This window comes from Equus asinus, chromosome 3 (genome assembly GCF_041296235.1).
Source record: "Equus asinus isolate D_3611 breed Donkey chromosome 3, EquAss-T2T_v2, whole genome shotgun sequence".
NCBI classification, from domain to species: Eukaryota; Metazoa; Chordata; class Mammalia; order Perissodactyla; family Equidae; genus Equus; species Equus asinus.
This window is the reverse complement of record NC_091792.1, coordinates 62,495,946-62,521,139: the sequence shown is the minus strand read 5'-3', so window position 1 is coordinate 62,521,139 and position 25,194 is coordinate 62,495,946. Positions and strand designations below refer to the sequence as shown.

At 40.3% G+C, this 25,194-nt stretch overlaps 1 protein-coding gene and 1 long non-coding RNA gene across 11 annotated transcripts in view; one reads left to right on the top strand and one right to left on the bottom strand.

The window, feature by feature from the left end:
• The window catches only part of LOC106838167 (uncharacterized), a 28,015-nt gene extending 27,462 nt beyond the window's left edge, over positions 1-553 (bottom strand). For 2 of the 4 annotated variants that reach the window (XR_011502032.1, XR_011502030.1), the window contains exon 1: positions 184-344. This is a non-coding gene — a long non-coding RNA (uncharacterized lncRNA). Of the gene's footprint in view, positions 1-183; positions 345-437 lie in introns of those variants that run through there. The other 2 variants (XR_011502029.1, XR_011502031.1) reach the window with 2 other exon arrangements.
• Positions 1-25,194, top strand: part of MSRA (methionine sulfoxide reductase A) — a 384,728-nt gene that overhangs the window by 606 nt on the left and 358,928 nt on the right. Inside the window, exon 2 of one of the 7 annotated variants that reach the window (XM_070505110.1) lies at positions 13,369-13,444. The exons of the other annotated variants lie outside the window; for them this stretch is intronic. The gene's annotated coding sequence lies outside the window, so the exon portion shown is untranslated. The remainder of the gene's footprint in view (positions 1-13,368; positions 13,445-25,194) is intronic. 7 annotated transcript variants of the gene reach the window in all.

The window sequence follows — 25,194 nt, the reverse complement described above, 5'->3', positions numbered from 1 at the left end:
CCCGCCCGTCCGGAAGGAAGCCGTGGGCCGGCCGCGGGCTGGTCGTTAGGCTGCGGTCTGCGCAGGCGCGGAGAGGCGTTAGCAGGGGCGGGTGTTGCCGGGTCGCTTCTCTTTGTTTAGCTTCTCACGCCCTAAAACAACGCAAAACAATTTCGCGGAATCTTTTCTGTTGGTGTAACTTACCCAGAGTGCAGGGTCCTCGGCGGCTCCAGAGTTGGGGCAGGACAAGCTGCCCCGCTTCCTGCTCTTTCTCACAGGCGCGCGCGCGCAGTGCTGGGGTATCTGCCTCCTTTTTCCTGTTTTGCACCGGACGCTTGCAGCGACGGTGCAGTATTGTGTTGTCACTGGAAGCGATAGAAAGATACAGAACGATGAAAACTGCAGTTTTGAAGTTGTATCTCAGCCCAGTGTTCTGGTTGCAGGAATTAATCTCAGACCTCCACATCCTCCGGGACTGTTCGGTTTCTCCCAGTTGGCAGGAGCTGCCCCTGACCCTGTGCTTGCGGGGCTGCCTGTGTGCATCAGTGGTGTGGAAGTGTCAGTTTTAGAGCTGCGCTTCCCAAACTTAAAAATAACTTTCCAGTCTCATACCAGTACTTTTGGAAAATACAACAAAAATGAAATGCTAGAAAAATGATCATGTGCTTGGATGCCCGGTAATGTTAAACTACTCTAAAAGTTTTCAAAAGCCTAACTGTCAATTTCTGTTGCAGACTCCTAGTAGTTCGTAGACATCACAGATCCACCGACCCGAGGACCATATTTTGAGCAGGATTACCTTGGTGCCGCGCTTCTCAAAGTGTGGCCCCGACAGTTTGTGCTCTAAACAAGCCGTCTAGGTGCTTCTAATGCACCCCTGCAGTTTGTAAACCTCTACCTTAGAGCTGTTGGAGGATTAAGTCGCAATTAGTCTTTACATATGACCCACTACCGAGAAATCCTGCATTTAAAATTTCCTAGGAATTCTTATATTTTTCTTTTCCTTAAAGAATTGTCGAGTGTATATAACGGGTTCATAGTGAGGATCTGCATACCGTATACTATACTCAGTATGAGATTGGAAAAGGTAGAGATGTTTTGGATTTGAGGCAGTTTGCAAATTGCTGTTGTGAGACCTGCTTCTCATTCACTGTATGGCAGTTCTATTTGCTATGCCCCCATCGCTTCACTTCCAACACATCGCCAGCCCTAAAAGTTTATGTTATTTTTGACTCAAATTTGGAAAATGAGTTTTGAAAAAAAATCCAGATTTACTCTGTTGATCTCTAAACTATATAACCGGATTATCTGAACTTTATTTATCTTAAAAATACTCTTTTACAAGCCAGTGCTTATAAATGGATATTTAAAGGCCAGGCTCTCTCAATGCTGAACTTGCCCAGCTTGTACTAAACTTCCTTTTACACACTACCGTGTCTTTGGTGTGTCCTCCCAGACATCTAAAAACCAAACAAATCAAACACTCTTCATCGGATTTCCAAACTGGTTCAAGATGGAGACTGACCAGAATTTAGTTCTGCTTTGTCTTAACCAAAGTCTTCCCAGTCATTTCCCCAGTATATAAATGACAGAAACGAGCCAACGATTTCTTGTTCATATCTACATCATGACTCTGCAAAACATCAGGACCTGGTTCTCTGCTGGGCTCTTCTGTCTTTTAATAGAGCCGTATGTGCATCTTGGGATCTGGACCAGTAAACTGCTTTTTCTGGTGTAGGGCCAAGCCTACAATGCCTATATCCTTGTTGTTCAGCTGTTGTGACTCGTCCTCCCCCCAAATATTTAAATCTTAGAGTATAGCCTTTCTAACCTCCTCTCCTGGTACTATTCCTGCCTTGACATGCTGCTGAAAGCTCTGACTGGCGTCAGAAATGGGCAGTGTTACCTCTTTGGTGGGTTTCAGTGGCTGTAAGCTTGAAGCTTATGGACTTAATATTGTTTTGAAAGTTAAATTCATCTCTGCTACAACCTCCAATCTGTTTAACAGCTTTTTACTTCTCCATATTACCTCTGTGTCTGCTCTTATTTGCACCCTGACTCTCTCTAAAGTTCTGTGACAAAAGCATCACCTTTTTTAGAAGACAAGGCCTGTTTAGCGTCTTTGACGCAGCCTAGTACCAGGTGTGAACTATTGCCAGATACTTCGGTGTGAAGGGTTATCATCTTAGCTTTAATCCTGCCTTTTTTTGTATTCTTAAGGAAAGTTGCAGCCTTGTATAAACTGCAGCCTAGTAGTAGATTTCTTCTTTGTAAGAAGGTAAGATTCAATCCTTCAAACTTCTTTAATGTTCAATTCTTCCCAGACTACTTAAAGCGGATCAAAACATGACTAGGCCTCTTTTGGGTGATTGATTATTATTTAACATTGTTTGGTGGGTGTTAGCCAATGCAGTCAGAGAGGAAAAGGCCATTAGAGATGTGCAAATTGGAAAAGAGAAGGTAAAACTAACACCATTTGCAGATGATAAGATTATATACCTGGAAAATCCAAGAGAATTTAGTCAAGTGTCAGGGTATATTCTTATTAGACAAACCAATAGCTTTTCTCTCTATAAGCAACTTGTTAGAAAATATAATAGAAGAAAATGCAACATTTATAATAGCAACCAAAGAAGTTAAAATTTAGAAATAAACTTTGCAAGAAATATGCAAGACCTATGTGAAGAAAAGTCAGCCTTGGTGGTCTAGTGGTTAAGATTCAGCACTCTCACTTCTGTGGCCTGAGTTCGTTTCCTGGTCAGGAAACCCCTCTGTCCGGTTGTCATACTGTGTCATGGTACGTGGATGGTATGTGTTGCTGTGATGCTGAAACCTATGCCACTGGTATTTCAGATACCAGCAAGGTCACCCACGGTGGACAGGTGTCAGTGGAGCTTCCAGACTAAGACAGACTAGGAGGAAGGACCTGGCCACCCACTGCCAAAAAAATTGGCCATGGAAACTCTACGAATAGCAGCAGAGCATTGTCTGATATAGTGCCACAAGGTGAGAGGATGGTGCAAAAAGATCGGACAGGGTTCCGCTCTGCTGTCCATACGGTTGGAGTTGGAATTGACTCCACAACCAATGTGAAGAAAACTTTAAAATGCTACTGAAGGACACAAAAGAAGACTTGAACGAATGTCAAGACATACCAGGTTCTCGGATAGGAAGACTGAACAGGAAACAGATCAGTTCTCCCTAAGTTAATTTATGAAGGTAATGTGGTTTCAATAAAAATATGAATGATATATATGTTTTGTTCTAGAACTGGACACACTAATTTTAAAAATTCATGTGGAAAAATAAACAGGAACAGCTCTATTAATTATTAAAGGAGGAAGCCCTATCAGGTAGTAGAAGTAAAGCTTAATAATTTAAACAGTGCGGCGCTGGTCCATGTACTGGTACTGGTACTGACCATGATGGGTCAATGGAACAGAATAGAAAGATCATAAATTCTTTAATACATATGGGAATGTAGCATATGATAAAGGTGCTATCTCAAATCAGTGGGGAAAAAAGTGGAATATTCAGTAAATGGTTATGGGACAACTGGGTAGCCACATGGAAAAAAAAGAAAAACCAACAGCAAGGTTGGATCTGTACTTCACATCTTACACCAGGATAAGTTCCAAAAGGTATATGATGATGATAGCTCATTCTTATTGAATGCTTACTATATGCCAGGCACTACAGTAATTACTTTACATTTGCATTTAATCTTCACAGTAACCCAACAAGGTAGTAACTATTATTATCCCCATTTTAGATGTGGAAACTGAGGCCCATACTGTTTTTCCATTTAGTTAAATGTGAAAAAAGAAACAGTTTAGTGTGAGAAACGGAGAATTCTTTTATAATCTTGGTGTGTCTTGGAATGCCTTTCTAACCATGACTTGAAAATCAGAAGACTTAAAAGATTGATAAATTCTATCACATCAAAATCAAAATCTGCGGGCAAAAATTACCATAAGCAAATTCAAAAGAAAAACTGGGGTAAATATTTGCATCTCATATCGTAGGTGAAGGACTAGTCTCCCTAATGTATAAGAAGCTCCTAGAAACTTATTAGGAGACAACAACATCCATTAGAAAAACAGGCGGGGGTTATGAACAGCTTATAGAAAAAGAAGTACAGTTGGCTCTTAAACGTATAAAAGGATGCTCAACTTCACTGACAATGAGGAGGATGTAAGAACCATTTTTCATTTTCAGATTGGCAAAAATCCAGAACTTTGACAATACACTCTGTTGGTAATTCCGTAAGGAAAGAGATGCTCTTGTACGTTGCTGGTGAGAGTCTGAATTGGCTCAGCTCTTATGGAAGGCGATTTGGCAATATCTATAAAAAAACTTAACTGCATCTACCTTTTGACCTTGGAATTCAATTTCGGGGAGTTTATCCTACAGACGCACTTGCATGTATGCCAAATGATGATTGAACCAGGTTATTCTCTGCAGCTTTGTTTGCAGTAGTTGAAGACTGGAAACAACCCAAACGCCCATCAATAGGGGCTAGTTAAATAAATTATGGTTTGTTCTCACAATGGAATATGCAGCTGTAAAAAAGAACATGGAAAACCTATATGAATGGGTATGGAGAGATTGCCAAGATATAGTGTTAAGTGAAAAAAGCAATATCAGAACAGTGTTACATAGTATGCTAACCTTTGTGCGAACAGGGAGGAAAATAATAATATGTATGCACAAAGAAACTTTGAAAGGATTGCTAAGAAACTAATAGCTGGGGAGAGAGCTATGCAGTGAGCTGAAGATGGATGAGAAACACAGGTGGGAGGCTTGACTTCATGCTTTTTTATAACTTTTGATTCTTGTAATGTGACTGCGTTACTGAATTAAATAACCCCACTTTGAAGATGATCTCTCTCTGCTGTTTGTCGTCTAATTGACCACCTTTCTATCATCTTTTGTCATCCCTATTTCAAGTTCTACTTTTTTTAAATTTTACTCTCTTTTTCTTGTCAAGTAGGTCTTTTTCCCCCCAATTTGCTTTTGTAATCAAAATCTACATTTTGGCGTGATTTAAAAATCTAAATTTAGAGGGTGAAATTGGAATAAGTTAATCCAAGTCATTTTACATTTCATAAATATTCATTTTTATTGAAGCGTCAATTGTGGTAGCATCATTTATACAAAGAAAAGATCTTTGGGGACAAATTCCTTCCACTATTATGTAGAAAGCATTATGTGTATTTCTTTTATTTTGAGTGATGTACATGGACTTTTAAAAGAAAATGATAGAAAACAATTTTCCTTTTAGAAAAATTTCCCGCAGTGTGTGATTAATTTCTAAATTGTAGGACACAGAACTATTATTTCTCTCCTTTGCATCCTGTCTAACGCTCTTTATTTCATCCTGTGTTTCAGAACGCTCAGTGTTCCCCTGAGGTCCTGGGATAAGAGTTTTCCGTACCTCTCAGGATTTCATCTTTATCTTCTCAGCCTTCCTCCCCACTTTGCCCCTCTAGAACCCCATCTTCTGGCTAACAAATGTTTCAGTGTTTTGCCTCTAAAATCGCTCATGTGATTCTACCCAAGTGGGTTCCACACTCCAGTCTTTTCATTTAGTCATTCATTAAATGCTTGCTTAGGTAAAATATTGTGTTTTCCATCTATCTTTATCCCACCTCTTCCTCAACACATGCCCTGCTTGAATTCAACTTCTCGCATAAACCATCCCTTTCCTCTCCAGCCTAAGTGACTCCTTTCTTTTCTACTGGACAAATAATTACGTACTGTTTTATGAATCCATCCTTCTATCGGATCTTGCATTGTTCCTTCGATGTCTTGTTGCTACCCAAGTTATTAAATCTATGTCTTGGCTCCGCACGTGAGGGTGAGCTGCCCAGAGAGATGGCCGTGTGGAGGAGGAGCCGTGTTTCACTCCTTGAAGGGAGGAGTCTGGCTGTGTTTGATCCTCATTTAATCCTCTAGTCTGTAGCGCTTCCCAAAGGGCCCCGCCTGCGTCAGGCACTCAGTAATGGTTTGTGGATACCTGGCAAAGATGATTAATGCTTGAAAACAGACGAAAAAGGTGGTTTTTTTGTGTGACCGTTGTGTGCCAATGTGACACAGAGAAGCTAACACAGCTGATCTTTTGTCCATGGGCTATGCACTGTAAATTGTTTTTCCACTAGTGGTGATGGATTTGTGCTGATTTCCAGGTTTTCTTTCAGTCACTCTTGTGACCAGAGGTAAACTTTTCTCCTGGCCAGGATGAATGATGAGGAGCCCCTCATCTTTAAATCTCTGAGCAGGGACTTGCTAGGAATCTGCAGCAGTGGTGGGGAAGGAGGCGTCATGTTCAGCACTATCCGTCTGGGGCCGTGGCCTGCCACCCTCAGGTTCACGGGTCACTGCAAGCCCCTGCCTTGTCTGGGGGAGGGAGGAGAGTGAGGAATGGGAGGCTGGTTGGGTGAGGAGACATCAGCCTGTGGCATGGGCCCCAAGAGAGCCGGCGGCCTCCAGGCCCTCAGCAAGGACCAGAGTGGAGGCCTCTTTGCTGAGCTTGGTCTGGCCTCTTCACAGGCCCAAGTGGCTTGCCAGCTGTCACTCCTGCTGCTTGGGCAGATGGCCAGGGCCCTTCTTGTGCCACAGCAGCTGGCTGGCCCTGCCATCCTGTGCCAGCCAAAATCATCGAACTCGGGGTAACGTACGAAAGACTGAATTCTGCAAAAGATGGTTTCGAGGTGTCAGTGAGTGATCAGTGGAAGCTGTGGGTCTTGTATACCCTATTCTCTCATCTTTCTTCCATCATAAATTCCCAGTTTGTCTGAGAGTATCACAACATCTAGTGTTTGGTGAAAATGTAGCACTAGATTGCACACTACTTGAGGGCAGGAATCCTCTTATTCTTTGTGCCTGGAACACAGCAGTCGGACAATTGATATTTGTTGAATGAGTGTAGCATGTTGCATTGTGAGCTCTGAGAGGCGGGCTCCCCTGAGCAGTATCATACGTAATAGACATACACGTATTATGTATTATGGCACATAATAGGCAATAACTGTTTGAAGGAGTAATGAAGAGGAGAACAGCACATTGAAGAAGACAGGAAGGGTTGGGGTTTGGGGCCTTGGGATTCCCATTGTTTGCTGGTTTCCATGTTACTGGTTTTTCCTATCAGAAAACTTTGTTAGCTGGACAGAATTTCTGCAGCCAGATGGAAATGTATGTGATAAAAAGTGGCCATATTTGTTGAATGGAGTGTCATGTCCACCCTGTTACATGAGGCAGTCTCTTTACCTGCCACTTCCTCTCCTTCCTGTAGTTCAGAGCATCAGCCTAGGCTTCGCTGCACAGAGCTGAGTTTCTGCCCTGCTGCCCAGAGCTTGAGCTACGTCAGATTTCTAGCGGGCTGTGGTTGTGTCATCATATAGCAGTTCAATTTTTTTAGCTTGTATATGTCTCCTTACAAATTTTTAAGCTAAGAGCTATAAGAGGTTGAGAGTGTCTGGGGACAGCCTTATTTTTGAGTAAGTGAAATGGGCATTTGTGGGCATCGCCCCCTTCATTGCCCTCATTTTATTGCTTTACTCTTTCTACCCTTCTTCTCATGGATGACTAGCTTCTTTTCAACCACTCTTGTCAGTGGATGGCTCCTGAAATCTATCTCATCTTGCACAAGTTCCACTTTTCCGTTTCCAAATACTTACAGGATGTGTATGTCTTGCCGTAACCCTAAACTCAATTCTGAAACCAAACTTACCATTTTCCCTTCAAAACATTGGCTACGTATTTTAATATTCCCATTTCTGTCAGTGGCACTACTATGCTCTCAAGTCCCCAAAACTTAGCCTCATTCATCTTTGATCTTTGCCTCTGTATTTAATATGTCCCTCCTCCAGTAAGTCTTGATTGTTGCTTGCCTTCTGTGTTAGTCAGGGTTCCCCAGAGAAACAAAACTAACAGGATATATATAGATATATAGAAAGACATTTATTATGAAGGATTGGCTCATGTAGTAATGGAGGCTAAGCCCAAGATCTGTCTTCTGCAAGCTGGAGGCCCAGGATAGCTGGTGGTGTAATTCCAGTCCAACCCTCAAGGCCTGAGACCCAGGGGAGCCAGTGGTATAAATCTTGGTCTGACTCCTAAGGCCGGAGAACAGGAGCATCTAAGGGCAGGAGCAGATGGATGTCCCAGCTCCATCAGAGACAGTGAATTCACCTTTCCTCCACTTTTTGTTCTAATCTGATCCGACTGGGCACGGCCCTCCTGCATTTCATTTTGTCACTGCTTAGGCAATAGTGGTAAGTAGGTGATCCATGTGGTGACACTCCTCATGGTGGAATTAGAAACTTTCTGTAGCTGGCTGCTGATCTCGGTGTTCCAGATCTCTGCTTCTACCCCTGAGCCGACTCCTGCTCTTAGCTCCTTCCTCCTGGGATGTTTGCTTTCTTCCTCACAACCCATCTAAATCTTCCTGGGCCATTCAAGGCTAAACTCAGTTCTTCTCCTTCCATGCTGCCTTGTGGGGACTGTGTCAGAAGATTGCTCTTAGGGTTGGAGGTGGAGCTATGGTTTGGGGTCCTATTTTGTGCTTCATTCTAATATGTCTCCCTAGGGAGAAGAATGAAGGTTGAGTTCCTTTAATATAGTTGGAGCTCAGTGATTGCTATTTTTCTCCCTTGTGTTTCCTGAACTCCTAGCCTGGTTATGGTGCCCTGCTGGCATGGCCAGAGCTCTTGGATTACAATGGCTAAGCTGCTTGGCATTCTGGTAACTTTCCGCTGGATGTCCTATCAAAATGTTCTTCCCATGATACTTGCCTACTTGGACTCATGAGGCTGTTCAAAGATAAACTGAGGCATATTGAAAGTTTTGAGTTTATTTGAGCAAAAATTGATTCCAACTGGGCAGCATCCAGTCTAGCAGATAAAGAAGAGCTCCAAGGAGCTGTACAAAATGGAAGATTTTATAGGCAGAGGTGAGTGGGAACAAGGACCTTACACTAGGCAAAAATGGGGGTGGGTTATTTCAGGGTTACCATCCTCTGGGGGAGGGCACGGGTCTGTCAGGCAGACTACCTAACCAGTGCTGATCAGGTGATTCCTGACTGATTTAAGATTTCATTTCTGGGAGAGCTGAAACTGTAACTAAGTTCAGCCTTGGTTTGGTGACGTGGGACTTAGCATAAGTGACTCCATTTTGGGCCTGTTTTTTTTTTTTTTTTTTTAACAATGCCACTGCTTGATTTTACCTTGACCAGAGACTGCCAGATCCTCTGGGTCAGCTGGGACGTCTTCTGTAAGCTGGCTCTCACAAAAGGTCAGATAAGGTTATCGCCCTTCGTAAAGGAAGACGTGGTTCCTTATATTTCTGTAGGACTTTTGTATCATTTCATGTGAGCATATCTACAGTGTGTCTCAGCAGGGTATATTTCTGATCCACAGCTTGTTGAGTAAGTGTATTAAATTTGCATTATAGTAGAGCAAAGACTGGTAATAGTGAAACTGGAAGAAATGCAGAATTACAATATGTTTCGATGAATATATTATCATTACATTTTTAAAAAATAAAGCATAAAATTTGGAAACATTGAATGTCTTCCCAGGGCGTGTATGTAAAATGAATTCTTTTGAAAATGTTACCACAGTAGGGTAATAACATTGGTGTTGAATTTTCCTCTGGGGAACTTTTTCATATTTACCTTTGATTTTTGATTCTTTTTTAATCTGCAGTTTACTATTAGGTAATTTATAGTTTGCTTAGGTCAAATACAATGTGAAAAATTAAAAAGCATTGTTCACATGAGGCCAAAAATTATTCTTTGGCCAACTGGAAAAAATCTGATATTTTAACAGATTTCACCCAAAAGGCAAGAGTCATGAAAATGAAATACTGTGAGGGAATTCATAGCTTTCCAGCTGGAGAAAAATGAAACCTGAACTAAAAAGCCCTGAATGTGCTGTGGTTAGCAGATGAAAAGAACACCGTGTTAGAATAAGCAGAACGGAGCAGCCAGCTGTCAAATAGAGCCCCGGAGAAAACTCTGCATTGCTGAAAACCTCCATTTCCTCTCTCTTCTTAAGATCCGATTCATAAAGAGCTACGTCATCTAGCAGTAAGCCCTCCGCAGCAACGCCTGCTGGTCCCTGGGGCTCCGAGCTCAGCGCTCTGCATTCCTCGCACACCGAGACGTGTGCACTGGCATGAAGCAGCGCCGCCCCGAGCTCCCGGCTCCCCCCACGGCGGGCTGCGGCGGGCCTGATAACAGCCTGGGCTCACGCGGGGTCTCTCCCTGACAGCCCCCGGCAGGTTGCCGGGAAACCGCCTACCTCCAAGAGCGGAGACTGCGCCCCACTGCCTCTGAATGTCAGAGAGGCTTGAGGAGCCCCTTGCAGATAACTTTTATTTTAAGAAATTAAAAAAAAAACAACCCAGTTTTTTCTCCTTCAGGATTATGCTCTTCCTAAGAAGCTCTGTGGATTTCTTTCGATAAGTGGAATAAAGGAGAATAATTATATTCTGGTGGAAATTAGGAGTTAAGTGAATAAGATTAGGTAGCTGTTTGCTGCTCTTGTTTTGGGGAAAGACGCACCTGATTGATGGAATAAGCTATGTACATTTAAATATGAATTTTCAAGGACAAGATATGAGCCAAGGGATTTCTATTAATATAATGATGGAACTTAAGCCTTAACTATTATGGTTCATTAAAAACCTGACAATTATTTTTTTCAGAATAAGGAGATTTGTTAAAGAGCTGAAGCCTGGGCTTCATTTTATGAGACATTTACTTTGGAACTTATGGGATGGTTGACCAACAAAATTGATATAATTTTAAAAATGAGGACTCTATTGTTTACTCCATATGGTTATGTTAAACTAATTAGAAAGAGCCAAGTGATCTTCACTCTCAGTCTCTAGTTTCTTTTCCTGGCGAGTCTGTTAGGGGGCTCTTCTCATTACTTAAATCTTAGATCTTTATTCCTATTTTTGCTTAAAGTTTACTATGTATTTTAAATAATTTTTCTTCTCTTCTCCCAACTTCCCAAGTAACCAATGTCTAAAACCAGAGAGCATTCTTCAGTACCTTTCTCTATATTCATAAAATCGTGCACAAACACATGTTATTTATTGTTGGTGTTTTATAAAAATGGATCAGCTTATATTCTATGCATCTCACTTAGTACATCATGGAAATATGTCTAAGTCATCTGGTATATCTTAAAGTTTCATTTAAAAAATTAATAGACTTAATTTTTTCGAACAGTTTTAGGTTTATAGGAAAATTGAGTGGAAAGTACGTAGAGTTCCCATGTACTGATCCCCTCACCCTCCACCCCCCCCCCGCCCCTGTCTCCCCTATTAACATTTTGCATGAGTATGGTACATTTGTTAAAATTCATGAGCCAATATTGATACATTATTATTAACTAAAGTCCATACTTTACATTAGGGTTCATTCTTTGTGTTGTATATTCTATGGGTTTGGACAAATGTGTGATGACATGTATTCACCATTACAGTATCATACAGAATAGTTTCACTGCCCTCAAAATCCCATATGTTTTGCCTATTCATTCCTTCTTCTCCACGGAACCCCTGACAACCTCTGATCTTTTTACTGTCTCCATAGTTTTGCCTTTTCAAAAATGTCATATAGTTGGAATTGTACAGTATGTAGCATTTTCAGATTGGCTGCTTTCACTTAGCAATGTTCATTTAGGGTTCCTCCACATCCTGCTAGCTCGTTTTTTGTTTGCCTTTTTTTTTATTTAGTGCTGAATAATATTCCAGTGTATGGATGTACCACAGTTTGTTTATTCATTCACCTATTGAAGAAGATCTTGCTTGCTTCCAAGTTTTGGTAATTATGAATAAAGCTACTATAAACATTCTTGTGCAGGTTTTTGTGTAGACATAAGTTTTCAACTCTTTTGGGTAAATACCAAAGAGCATGATTACTGGTATGATTCCTATTGTATGAATATGTTTAGTTTTGTGAGAAACTGCCAAACTGCTCCAAAGAGGTTTGCATTCTCACCAGCATTGAATGAGAGGTCCTGTTGCTTTATGTCCTTGCTGGCATTTGGTGGTGGTGTTGTTTTGGATTTTAGCCATTCTAATAGGTTTGTGGTGGTATCTCATTGTTATTTTAATCTGCTATTCCCTAATGACATATGATGATGAGCATCTTTTTATAGGCATATTTACTCTTTGTATATCTTCTTTGGTGAAGTGTCTGCTCATGTCTTCTGTCCATTTTTTAATTGGATTGTTTTCTTATTGTTGAGTTTTAAGTGCTCTTTGTATATTTTGGATAACAGTCCTTTATTAGATATATCTTTTGCAAATATTTTCTCCTAGACTATGGTCTGTCTTCTTATACTCTTGACAGGGTCTTTCGCAGAGCAGAGGTTTTTAATTTTAATGAAGTCCAACTTATCAATTTTTTCTTTTGTGGATCGTGCTTTTGGTGTAGTATCTAAAAAGTCATTGCCAAAACTAAGGTCACCTAAATTTTCTCCTATGTTATTTTCTAGAAGTTTTATAGGTTTGCATTTTAAATTTTGAGGTAATTTTTGTGGAAGATGTAAGGTCTAGGTCTAGATTCATTTTTTTTTTTTTTGCATGTGAATGTCCAATTGTTCTAGTATTGTTTGTGGAAAAGACTATCTTTGCTCTATTGCGTTGCCTTTGCTCCTTTGTCAAAGATCAGTTGACTGTTTTTCTGTGTCTGTTTCTGGGCTGTCTATTCTGTCCCATTGATCCATTTGTCTATTCTTTCACCAATACCACACTGTCTTGATTATGGTAGTTTTATAGTAAGTCTTAAAGTTGGGTTGTCACTCCTTCAACTTTATTCTTCAATATTGTACTGGTAACTGTGGCTCTTTTCCTCTCCATAGAAACTTTAGAATTAGTTTGTTGATATCCATAAAATAACTTGCTGGGGTTTTGATTGGGATTGTGTCGAATCTATAGATCAAGTTGGGAAGACCTGACATCTTGACAGTGTTGAGTCTTCCTATGCATATGCAGGGAATATCTCTCCATTTATGTAGATTTTCTATGATTTATTTCATGAGAGATTTGTAGTTTTCCTCATAGAGATTTTGTACATAATTTGTTAAGATTTATATCTCACTATTTAATTACTTTTGGTGCTAATGTAAATGGTATTATATTTTTTATTTCAAATTCCAGTTTTTCATTGCTAGTGTATAAGAAAGTTAGTGTTTGTATATTAACCTTGTATCCTATAACCTTGCTATTACTGCTAATTAGTTCTAAGAGGGTTTTTTTTTTTGGTCTTTGGGATTTTCTATGTAAACAATCATGTCAACTGTGAACAAAGACAATTTTCTTTCTTCTCAATCTGTATACCTTTTATTTCCTTTTCTTATCTTATTACAGTAGCTGGTGCTTCCAGTACAATGTTGAATAGAAGTGGTGAGAGGGGACATCCTTGCCTTGTTCCTGATCTTAGCAGGCAAGCATCTGATTTCTCACCTTTAATTATCATCTTAGTTGTAGGATTTTTGTACATGTTCTTTATCAGGTTGAGGAAGTTCCCCTTTATCCCTAGTTTGCTGAAATTTAATATGTTGTTTTTAGTGGTTGCATAATATCCCATGGTATGCATGTACCACAGTTTATTAAAATAAAACAAAATAAAGCCAACCTCTTTATCAGTTATTAAGTGTTTGGCTCCAGTAGTACTATAGATATGTTTATTAATCATGGTATGTGGTATATATATGGTAAGCACTTATGAATAGCTTCCTTATAAATCTAGGCAAAGGAGATAAAGTTGGTGCTAGATTATGGAATGCCTTGAAGCCAACCTAAGTAAGGAGTTTGAATCAGAATGGAAAATGGAAAGAATGTAGGTTCTGTGATGGTGCATACTTTGGGGGAAGTCAGAGGTTTAGGTAGGCAGATGCTAACCCCCTTATCCATGAAATGTAAACATCCTATGGGTCTTAGATGCTTGCAAGTGCATTTGGGTTGGTTCTAGATACGGCTTGGCAGCCAGGTTTGTTCTGAGAACTTAAAGGTCAGTTTGCATCTAAGAGTTATGACCTAGTTACATTTCCTGAACTAGACTACGAAGTTTTAGCATCTTTACTATAAACTAGGGGTTGGCAAAATATGGCCTGTGAGCCAAATTTGGCCTGCAACTTGTTTTTTTTATTATTAACCTTTTTATTTTGAGGTAATTGTAAGATTCACATGCAGTTGTAAGAAATAATACAAAGAAATTACCCAGTTACCCAGTTTCCCCAGTGGTAACATCTTGGAAATCTATTATACAGTATCACAACCAGGATATTGACAATGATAGAGTCATAAACAGAACAGTTATATCATCACAAGGATCCTGTGTTGCCCTTTTTTTTTTGTTTTGGTGGGGAAGATTTTCGCTAAGCTAACATCTGTTGCCAATCTTCCTCTTGAGGAAGATTGTCGCTAAGCTAACATCTGTGCCAGTCGTCCTCTATTTTGTGGGATGCTGCCACAGCATGGCTGATGAGTGGTATGTAGGTCTGCAGCTGGGATCCAAACCTGTGAACCCCGGGCTGCTGAATCAGAACGTGTCAACTTAACCACTATGCCACCGGGCCGGCCCCTGTGTTGCCCTTTTATAGCCACACCCACCTCCTTCTTCATCCCCCCGCCATCCCTAACACCTGGCTACCACTAATGTGACCTCCATTTCTGTAATTTTGTCATATCAAGAATGTTATATAAATGGAATCATATAACATGTAACCTTTTGGTTACTTTTTTTCAATCAATGTAATTCCCTGGGGAGTCATTCACGTTGTTGCATGTATCAATGCTTTCTTCCGTTTTATTGCTGAGTAGTATTCCATGATATGGGTGTACCACAGTTTGTTTAATCATTCACCCATTGAAAGACATCAGGATTGTTTCCAGCTTTTGCCTGTTATGAATAAATATGCTATGAACATTTGTGTACGGGTTTTCATGTGAATGTGATTTTCATTTCTCTGGGAGGAATGCCCAGAAGTGTAATTTCTGGGTCATATGGTAGTTGCATGTTTAGTTTTATAAGAAAGTGCCAGAGTGGTGGTACCATTTTACGTTCCCACTAGCAACATCTGAGTGGTTCAGTCTTTGCATTCTCACCAGCATTGATGTTGTCATTATTTTCTATTTTAGCCATTCTGGTAGGCATGTAGTGATGTCTTGTCATTGGTTTAAATTTTTGTCTACCTAATAGCTAATGATATTGAACATCTTTTCATGTGCTTTCATGTCATTTGTATATCCTCTTCAGTGAAATGTCTGGTAAAATTGGGTTATTTGTTTTTTTACTGTTCTGTTTTATGAATTCTTTGTATATTCTGAATACTAATTCTTTGTCAAATACGTGGCTAGCAAATATTTCTCCTTGCCTATAGTTTAAAAGTGTTCAATATTGATGAGTTTCAGTTTATCAATTTTTCCTTTTATGGATTGTGCTTTTTGTGTTAAGTCTAAGTACTCTTTGCGTAGCCTTGATCCCAAAGATTTTCTCTTATTTTTCTTCTAAAAGTTTTATAGTTTCGTATTTTATGTTTAAGTCTGTGATCTATTTTGAACTAATTGTTGTTTAAGGTTTGAGATTTAGTTTGAGGTTTATTTATTTATTTTTTTGGCATATGGATATCTGATTGCTAAAGCACAGTTTGTTGAAATCTTTCCTCCATTGAATTGCTTCTGCACCTTTGTGAAAAATCAGTTGAGCATATTTGTGTGGGTCTACTTCTGGGTTGTTATTTTCTTCTATTGATCTGTGTGTCCACTTCTCTGCCAATGCCACACTGTCCTGGTTACTGTAGCTATATAGTAGGCCTTAATATTGGTCAGAGTCATCCCTCCTACTTTATTTTTTTCATGATTGTTTTAACTGCTCTAAGGCTTGTGCCTTTCCACATAAATTTGAGAGTAAACTTGTCTATAATACTGTATCATTCCACTTATATAAGTTACTTATAGTAGTCAGAAGTATAAAGAGAGAAAATAGAATGGTAGTTGCCAGGAGGTTGGTGGGAAGTGGGGGGTGGGGAGGAGAGAATGAGGAGTTATTGTTTAAGGGGTATAGACTTTCAGTCTTACAAAATGAAAAGAGTTATGGGGATGGATGGTGGTAATGGTTGCAGAACAATGTAAATGAATGTATTTAATCATTGAACTATATACTTAAAAATGGTTAAGATGGTAAATTTTGTGTTATGTGTATTTTACCACAACAGAAAAGAATAGACGCACACACACACACATACACATGCACACAAAGAATAAACTTGTCTATGTTTACAGAAAAACCTTGCTAGGATTTTGATAGGAATTGTATTGAAATCATAGATCAATTTGGACATAATTATTGTCTTTCCTGTGTTGAGTCTTCTAATCCATGAGCATTTATTTAGGTTTTCTTTGATATCTTTCATCAGTGTTTTGTAATTTTCACTGTATAGATCTTGTATATGTTTGTTAAGTTCATACCTAAGTTTTTCATTTTTTTTGGAGCGATTGTAAATTATATTGTTTCTTCAATTTCAGTTTCCATATGTTCATTATTAGTATATAGGAATGCAGTTGATTTTTGTGTTCATCTTATATCCTCCAACCTTGCTGAACCCACTTGTTAGTTTTAGGAGAGGGCTTTTTGTTTGTGTGTGTGTGTATTACTAGGAATTTTCTATGTAGACAATCGTGTCATCTGGAAATAGAGACAGTTTTAATCTGTATACCTTTTATTTCTTTTTCTTACCTTATTGCAGTGGGTAGAACTTCTAGTACTATGTTAAATAAGAGTGATTGGAGTGGACATTGTTACCTTGTTCCAAATCTTAGGGGAAAAGCCTTCAGTCTTTCACAGTTAAGTGTGATGTTAGCTGCAGGTTTTTGCAGATGCTCTTTATTGAGTTGAGGTAATTCCCTTCTGTTCCTAACTTGCTGAGAGTTTTATCATAAATGGGTCTTCCACCACCTATTTTTATAAATAAAGTTTCTTGGGACACAGACACACTTATTGATTCATCTGTTGTCTGTGTCTGCTTTTGCACTATAACACCAGAGCTGAGTAGTTGTGACAGAGGCCGTATGACTCTCAAAGCCTAAAATATTTATTATCTGGCTTTTATAGAAAAGGTTTTCTTACTCCTGCTATAGTTTCTTAAAGTATTTCTTTTGGTTTGCCTTTTTTTTGGTCAGAGTTTCTCCTATCTCTTGATACCATAAGGAGATTGCAAACTCACAATCACGCCACAGGTGCACCTTCAATTGACTAAGATCCTGAGTTGGCCAGTGCTCACCTCAAAAGAAAGCAGAGTATGGATGTGTGTAGATCTGTCGATGTGTGGATCCGAAGGCCGTTCCTACAATAGCGTGTCTGTGTTTCTGTCAGCAATGGTATTTTGGGTTGCTCTTAGCCTGATAACTACTGTTAGCTCCTCACCTTGACTGTCAACCTGAACAAATTACCTGCGCTTACTTCGTGGCCTGAACCTTCTTTCCTACCCCGACTCCCTGACGCTTACTGTAGTCTGCATTGCTGAGTTTCAGAATGTTTACATCATGGGAAGATACATGACTTTAGTGATTTCTACATGGTCTAGTGGAGTGTTGCGTTCTAAACTTGATGACTCTTTACACTGTAGTTACGTATTTATTATATTTTGTTTTTCAAAGGGAGTTTTAAAGTTTTTAGCTTTGGTAAGTTTGTTGTTTTGGCTGAAAATGAGGAGCTGGATAAACGATGCCATGAGTCAAGTTAGGAAATAAGTGAATATGCTCCTTTGATCAATGAAAGGTAAACCATTGTGGTTTTGTGCTGACTGATTATTAATTCCTAGAGATAATGCGTCCTGCATCTCTACATACACATTTTGTTCTGGCTTGCTTGATCTACTTTCTCCAGAACATGTCTTTACTGATAAGAACCATTTTTCTTCTCTTTGCCAGGCTTCCTTTTAGCCAGTTACCACCTCCTCCCTCAGTGATGTCTTCTCTTCCTCTCCAACCCATTTTGACCCTCCTCTTTTAGGAACCTCTAGCGCTTCATTTCTTTACTACTCATTTGACAGGCAATCATATTGTTTGAAGACATCTTGCATTGTTGTCTTATTATTATTTAACTTTATAATTGTGATTGTGATTTAACTTTAAGATAGTATATGTTTTCTCTATAACTGCATTTTAAGTTTAGTGAGGGCTTATTTACTTATTTGAATCCCTCATGCCTATCTGTGTTTATGTCACACGATAATTATTAGTTAAGTGAAGGAAAGAATGATTGAGTTTCTACTCTGTGTAATATTATGTTTGGAAGTTGTCTGTTCAATAAAATTCTTTTAGTATGGTGCAGGTCAATAGATATTAATATTAATGAATCTTGATAAATGGATGCTCTGTTTTTAACTTACCTTCCAGCACAAGCTATCCATCTTTAGAAATTTGATTATGACTGCTTGTGTGAACCTAATGGCTGACTTTTCAAATAGTTATTAGAGGAGATCTGAGCTCTTAGCTGATATATTACAATTTGTGTTTAATATTTATGGAAGAGAAGTCTTTCTACAAATATGTAAAAATATTGCTGAGTGAAGGAAATAGCTCCCAGTGTGACAGAAGAAAATATCTTAAAAAGGTCTGCAGTTATCTGCAGTTTCCCCAAGGTTGTGTTTACATGAAAAAGACATTGTTTTATGTTCTAGAATCAAGAGATGATTTTATGATTTAACAAGTTTCACCAAGAACTTTTGTAAGGTTATCAGTAAAAGCAAAACTACTACAGAGATCACATGGCAATATTAGTCTCTGGATTCATTGAGTTTGCTGCATTCCTTTAGTATCATTCATATTTTTCTCCCGAGGGTACCACTTTCCTCTCTTGACTTAATACCAAGATATGGAAACTCATGTATGCTGTGGTGTGTGATGCTGGGAAATGAATGCCTGTTTATTATCTCTCTCTACAGGACTTTTCTTGACCATAGGTAGATGTTTGCTGCCTCAATATAAATAGGCAGCTTTCAGAAATGTATTCTCTAGTGAGGGACAAGTTGGTTTGGTGGAAAGCACAGGCATTTCATGTCTGGACCGTGACTCTGAACTTCACCTCATATGCTTACCAGCTGTGTGAGCTTGAACTCATTTGTCTCAGTTTTCTCATTTGTAAAATGGAAACAATGGCACCTACCTCAAGTGGATGTTTCTGGGAATAGATGAGATGATAAGAAAGAGCCTAGCATGATACCCGGCTCCTGGCAAATGGGCAGAATGTTTCTTTTGCAGTCTGATGTGTTCAGTGGGGGCGTTTAGGGGACAGCTTGCTGCTGTGTTCTTGCCCCCTGTTCTGTGAAATTGGCTCGTGGCTGTGTCATATCATCACACTCACCAAAAGAGCTGCCATGTGGGACAGGGAGGCAGCCAAGCCACAGGCTTATCATGACCTTGGACCCAACTTAATTTCCTTTCCTAGGCCAGCCTTCCTTTCAGAAGGATTAGCCTTGGCTCCATCTGTGAGGCAGGGAGGTGGATTATTACTTAATCCCATACTCCTCTCACCTCTTGGGAAAACAGGGTCTCTCAGATGACTTTGGGTGGCCAACTTGGGTGTGCATTTACTCAGCTTCCATTTTCTCCACTTCCCAGAGATGGCATCTTCCTGATTGCCCCACTCCAGATCCTCACAAGTGACCTCTTTTGTGGGCCATAAAAGAGTTCAAGCAGAGCCTGGATGATTCTTTATTGGGGTGTTTAGAGCCCTTACCAACAGTGGTGGCTGCAGTTGTTGAATATCGAGAAGAAAGGGATAGTCTGCTCTAGCTGCTGGTTTTGGTGGGAGCAGAGACCGGAGTGCAGAAGTCAAGGACCATGGGTTAGCTGGTGAGGAGCTGCAGACAAGAACGGATTCCACCTTCTCTTCCAACAAGCTTGGCTGGAACAGAAAGGAGATAGGGCGATTGTTAAGTTCAAAAGGGATACAGTTTTTAAAGAAGGGAGAGACTATAAAATGTGTATATTCTGATGGGGGAAGATATGGGAGGATGGTGGAGAAAATAAATCCGTTTAAATTTGCACTGTTTTTTGTCATTTTACATTGTGGATTATTATTTTACTTCTTGACTACCTGTCCCCTTTTGTTTTTTAATTTATTGTTATTTCTTGGTCTGTGTGCCTTTCTTGCTCCCTCCTTCCCTCTATCCCTCCTTCTCTCATTCTCCCTGCCCCCCCTTCCTCTTCTCTTCTCCCCTCTTTTGAGATTTCTGACAAGTTGTCTATTAATGAGTTTCTTACAATCCTGTCCTTTTGGATATCATCAGTACCACATGGGATCTGGGTTATGTCACTTCTTGTCTTTTTAGGAAGAGACTCGTGTTGTCCATTAGTCCCATTCATCCATCCTCAGCTATATGTTAATCTTTCCAAATTATCTTTAAATTCTTACTGTATGATTTCTATGTGTCGAGGCATATCTCAGGGCATTCTATGTGTTAGTACTGATTTTTTCATTTTCATGCCTAATTCTCTGAAGGTTTTGGGATATAACCCATCCAATTTCTGTCAAGAACAGTAGCATAGGAAATGAAATACACAAAATAGCTTTTTTGATTTAGAACTGATGCAAAGCCAATGTGAGAAAATTTACTGTTTCCCAATAAGTATATTGTAACTGTTTTTTGGAGGGCGAGAGTTGAGTGCAATGGAGATGTCTGCAGTTTTGAAACTTCCTTCTTGTTCCTCCCCTCCCTCTCCTTACTCTTCTCCTCCCATCCCTCCTTCCTCCTTCTCATTCCTCCACACCCTCCTTTTCCTTCCCCTCCTTCTCCTCCCCCTCTCCTCAGACAATTTGATATCGAGTGTAATAAGCCATATTGGAGACAAGAATGGAAGCTGACAAAGGAGAGAGTATGTGCTTGGGCGGTTTGTATGGGCAGATGCTTACCTACAGACCTGGTACCCTGTGCGATAGAGATGGGGGTGGGTGCTGTATGCTCACCCGGGATGGTCTGCCCTGCACCCTTGTCTAGGAGCTACTTCAGCCACCTTCACATGCCTCCTGCAAGACTACATTGTCTACCGTGACTCTGCCCCGGTACTGTTCATTACCTGGGGTGGGATCTGACCCTCCTGGGCTGAGTCTCCCTCCTACGTCTTGATGCCTCCTCTCTAGAGACCGGAGCTGTAAACTGTATGATGCTGGAGCTGACAGGATCCACAGTTGCTCTCGAATTGCTCTTCTCTGGAAAAGGTCTGTTTTCTCTAGGAGAGGAGAACTGCATGCCCAAGGAGGCAGAAATGCAGAATCTTGGCTGCATTGAGGTTCTCACTGCTTCTGAGATCTAAGGGCCTTCCTGCCCTTCCTACAATTCACTGCTTAACGTTTCCTTGGAATCCTTGAAAGAAAACCCCACGTTCTCCATCTCTCTTTTTGTTTCAGCCAGTTCAACTTGGATTTTTATCACTTGTAAAGGAACTAATATAGTTGCCTTCCTTACCCTTAACTCCAGATTTGGCTTTTATGGAAAACAAATGAGAATCAAGCCAGTGGTTTCTAGCTAGCTTTTCACGAGACCCACATTAGAAGGCTAATAAGACAGGGCTACAGGCAGGCAAGGCATTTACATTGTTCTGGTTTTCACAGTCGTTTTCAGAGGTCCTGCCACTGGTGAGGATTCCTGCCCACTAGTGTCCCTGTGCAGCCCACCCTGAGACAGTGCCCGTGGAGGCTGGAGGTTTGCTTCTCCCCGGCCTTGCCCACAGACTGAGCATTTCCCTCCGGGCACGGGACACATACACAGTAGGTTGCAAGAACCAGGTGAGTGGTAGAACCTGGCTCAGCAATATGATCCAGTATTTATGTTTTTTCTAGAAAAATAAAGCTGCCTGTTAAGGTAGCATCACCAATTATAGCATTCCTCACCAGAAGTGATAACATTTACAGATATGCAAGCTTCTCGTATAAACTAACAGCTTGGTTGGTAAGCCCAACTATTATCAAGTATTGTATCATAAAATCTTGGCCATTTTTTTTTTCCTACTTAAAGGAGAACTTTTACTAGTCTTACATATTTGGCATTTCAGAAGTTAATAATTATAGGGTTCGTGGCTTATGCAACGACCCCCATAAGCCAGTTTTCTCCTAGGGCCAGTCTTGTTCTGCTCACCAAAACCAAGGTGAGAAGCCTCTGTGGCCCTGTGGAATGACCCCTGTGGGTGGGCTCACAAGGTCTGGGTTTTGACAGTGCTACTAATTTGCTGTGCACCTTTATGTAATTTACTTACCTTCTCTGGCCTCCCTTTGGCTTATCTATAAAAAGTGCTTGAAAGCAAAGTTCCTGGAGGTTCTTTTTCCATTATGCAATGATTTTAAGTGCTTTCTTTGTATTATGCTTAATGCTTCCTCTATTCCCTTCGGATTTAATCTCCTTTCCTGTGAAGCTTACTAACTCTGGCCGTAAGCCCTGCATCTTTCCTGCATGGTTGCACTTGTTTTGTTTCTGTTCTTTTTTCCCCTTGAGGGAAACTTAGAGGAAGAGAAAGAAAATGGAGGCATGCAACATGGCTGCAAATCCAGTCACGACTTTTCCTGATGAGCTCTGTCTCAGTCTGGAGGAAGTTACTTTGGCAACTGTGCATCTATCTCTGCCTCTGAACTAACGTTATCCTTCTTTATTTTTATTTCATTTGATAGGATGGCTTCCTTCAGACTATTTTTCTTAAATCTTCTTGAAGATTTCTTTCTTCTTGAAATTTCTTAGAGACCAAGCTTTTTTCTATATCTGAATATTTGAAAGTACAGTTGAAGCAAACCCCCAGGCAGTTTAGAAGTAGAACCACGTTGTAGGTTCATCAATGAGCAAAAGTTCTTTCCACATGGACAACACTGGACCTTGTTCTTTGTAGACTATTGGTTCTGTACCTGCCTACAACTCTGTCTCCTAAATGTGAAATTTGTCTACAGCTTTTCCTTCCAAAGACTGTCTCCCCCAATCACTGTGTGTCAGGTCTTCCACAGTGGCTGTGGAGCAAGCTGTAGTCCTGTGAAGTGTCAGTCTAGAAAGAGAAGTAGCTAATGGAATGCAGAGGCAGGTTGAGGTTGGGTGCTTGGGCAATGCTTGGGCGAAATGTCACAACACAGATTGACGCAAAGGTAGTGCTGGGGCAGGAGAGGCCAGACACCAGGTCAACACAGCAGGAGCTGGCAGACCCAGGTAGGGCTGCGTACAAGATCTAGTCTGAGGGCAATCCTATATCACCATCAGGAAGGGGTTGATCAGGAGGTATCATATGAGAACTAGCGCAAAACATGGCCAGTCTGGATGAGGCCATGTGGAGGGGTCCTCCTCTGAAGGTCTGGCTCCACTTTGGTGGTCTGAACCTGGCATAGCTAACTGTAACCCACTTGCCATGTGGGGCTTCCTGCTCTTGGCTCAAACCCCAGTTCCAAACCAGGGACATCCAAAGCCACCCTTAAGATTTTTCTAAATACTTGAGTGCATGTGTGTGTATGGGATGCTTATGTTCTCTTGCGTACCTCTGCCTCTAGGCTCCTGCTTCCCCAGGCACTATCTCTTTTTCACCTTGCATTGACCCCTTTAGCATTATATATACCCAAACCCCATATAACAGAGGTGAGAATGTCCTAGAGTTTACTGGAGATTGGGGCAGGAGTGATGGAAGAGAGGCTGACTGCATCTGGCCCAGCAAGGAGGTGAAAATCCTACCTCAAACATTCCTGCTCCCACGTGCCTGGCCAGCCCTCCATTCATGGTTTCTCCCTGGCCCTTCCCCACACAGAGCCCTTCCCAAGGGCAGACGTGCACCTCTCAGTTCTGCTCACCTACCGCCTCTCAGTCCTCATTTCTGTCAGCTTCCTCCTGAGAAAATCTACGTCTTCTTTTCTCACACAGAACGGATCTAGCACTTCTTTTTGTTGTGGGTTCTAGCTAATATCCATGCTCTAAAGGCCTCACCGTCTATTTCAAAAACCTTATCCAGTTGTTTTCTCAGAGATGATGGACTTTTCCTATGTGGACTTGGGATTGAATTTTGTAATACTGGCGCTTGAACTGGATGCCAAGCTAAGTAGGAGAGAGAATGGGGAGAAGGGATGGGGATGAGTGACTGTTGCATTTGGAGTGCCCTTCTTTGCACTAAGAGGTACTTGTGAACCCCCTTAGTCTTGTCACATGTATATGTTTTCCCAGCCCCTCCCCTCACCTCCCCCAACTCTGCAGTAATGTCTTTGAAGGCAAGAACTGTTTCTGCTTCATTGTCTTATCCCTGGAGCACCTACCAAGGTACCTTGCACATTCTAGGTCTTCAGTACATTTTTAGTAAACAAATAGATGTGCTCAGTATGGTGCAGATAGATGACTGAAAAAGTTAATCATCTCTGCACTTAAGGAGTTTATAGTTTGTTCAGGAAGACAAAAATAACATAGATGAGAATAATTAAGCCAGGAACCTTGTGGCCCTGACAAGGGGGTGAATTTATCAAGAATTTGGAAATACTTAACCATGTTTATATTCTTTGTTGTGTATGTAGTGTTTGAAAGAATTTGGACTCCTATTCAACTTATCACTAATTCACATACATTTTTCCCATATTGAAAACAAAAATGTAAAGGCATATTTCCAGGGATTTCTAAAGGGCACCAAAGATTATGAATTTCATTTTAGTATCAGCAGATGACAATCTAATTTTGATAAGTTATTTTGAGCTTAGTACATCTAAAACTCAGGTTAGTTTTGTTTTCTGGCTACTTATTTCTGATGGAGAGACATTTCCATGGAGATATTAGGATAAAATATTGTTTTTGGAAATGTGACACGTTTCCTTGTATTTTTAAAATCTCTTGGGTATTTTAAGGGAAATTTAATCCATCTGATTTTGATCTAAATATAATTTACTCACAATAATGGAGAAATATTTGATATCCAGAGAAATCTATTGATGCTCTTAAAGCTTTTCTCCTGGGAAATAAGAAATCACGCTTTTCCAAGTGTAAATCACAAACTTACAATGTCTAATTTTTCTGCTTATTTAACAAAGCCTGAGTTAAGCGTCAAATTGGATAGTCCAGGTCAGTTGTTTTTGTTTTTAATGTTTTCAGTCTTTCTTTTAAAATCATGCATAGGAAATTTTCTTCAAAGAGGTTTTCTTTTTTTCTTATTCTGACAGTTTTATCTGCTATCTTATTTTTTTTTTTCAAACAA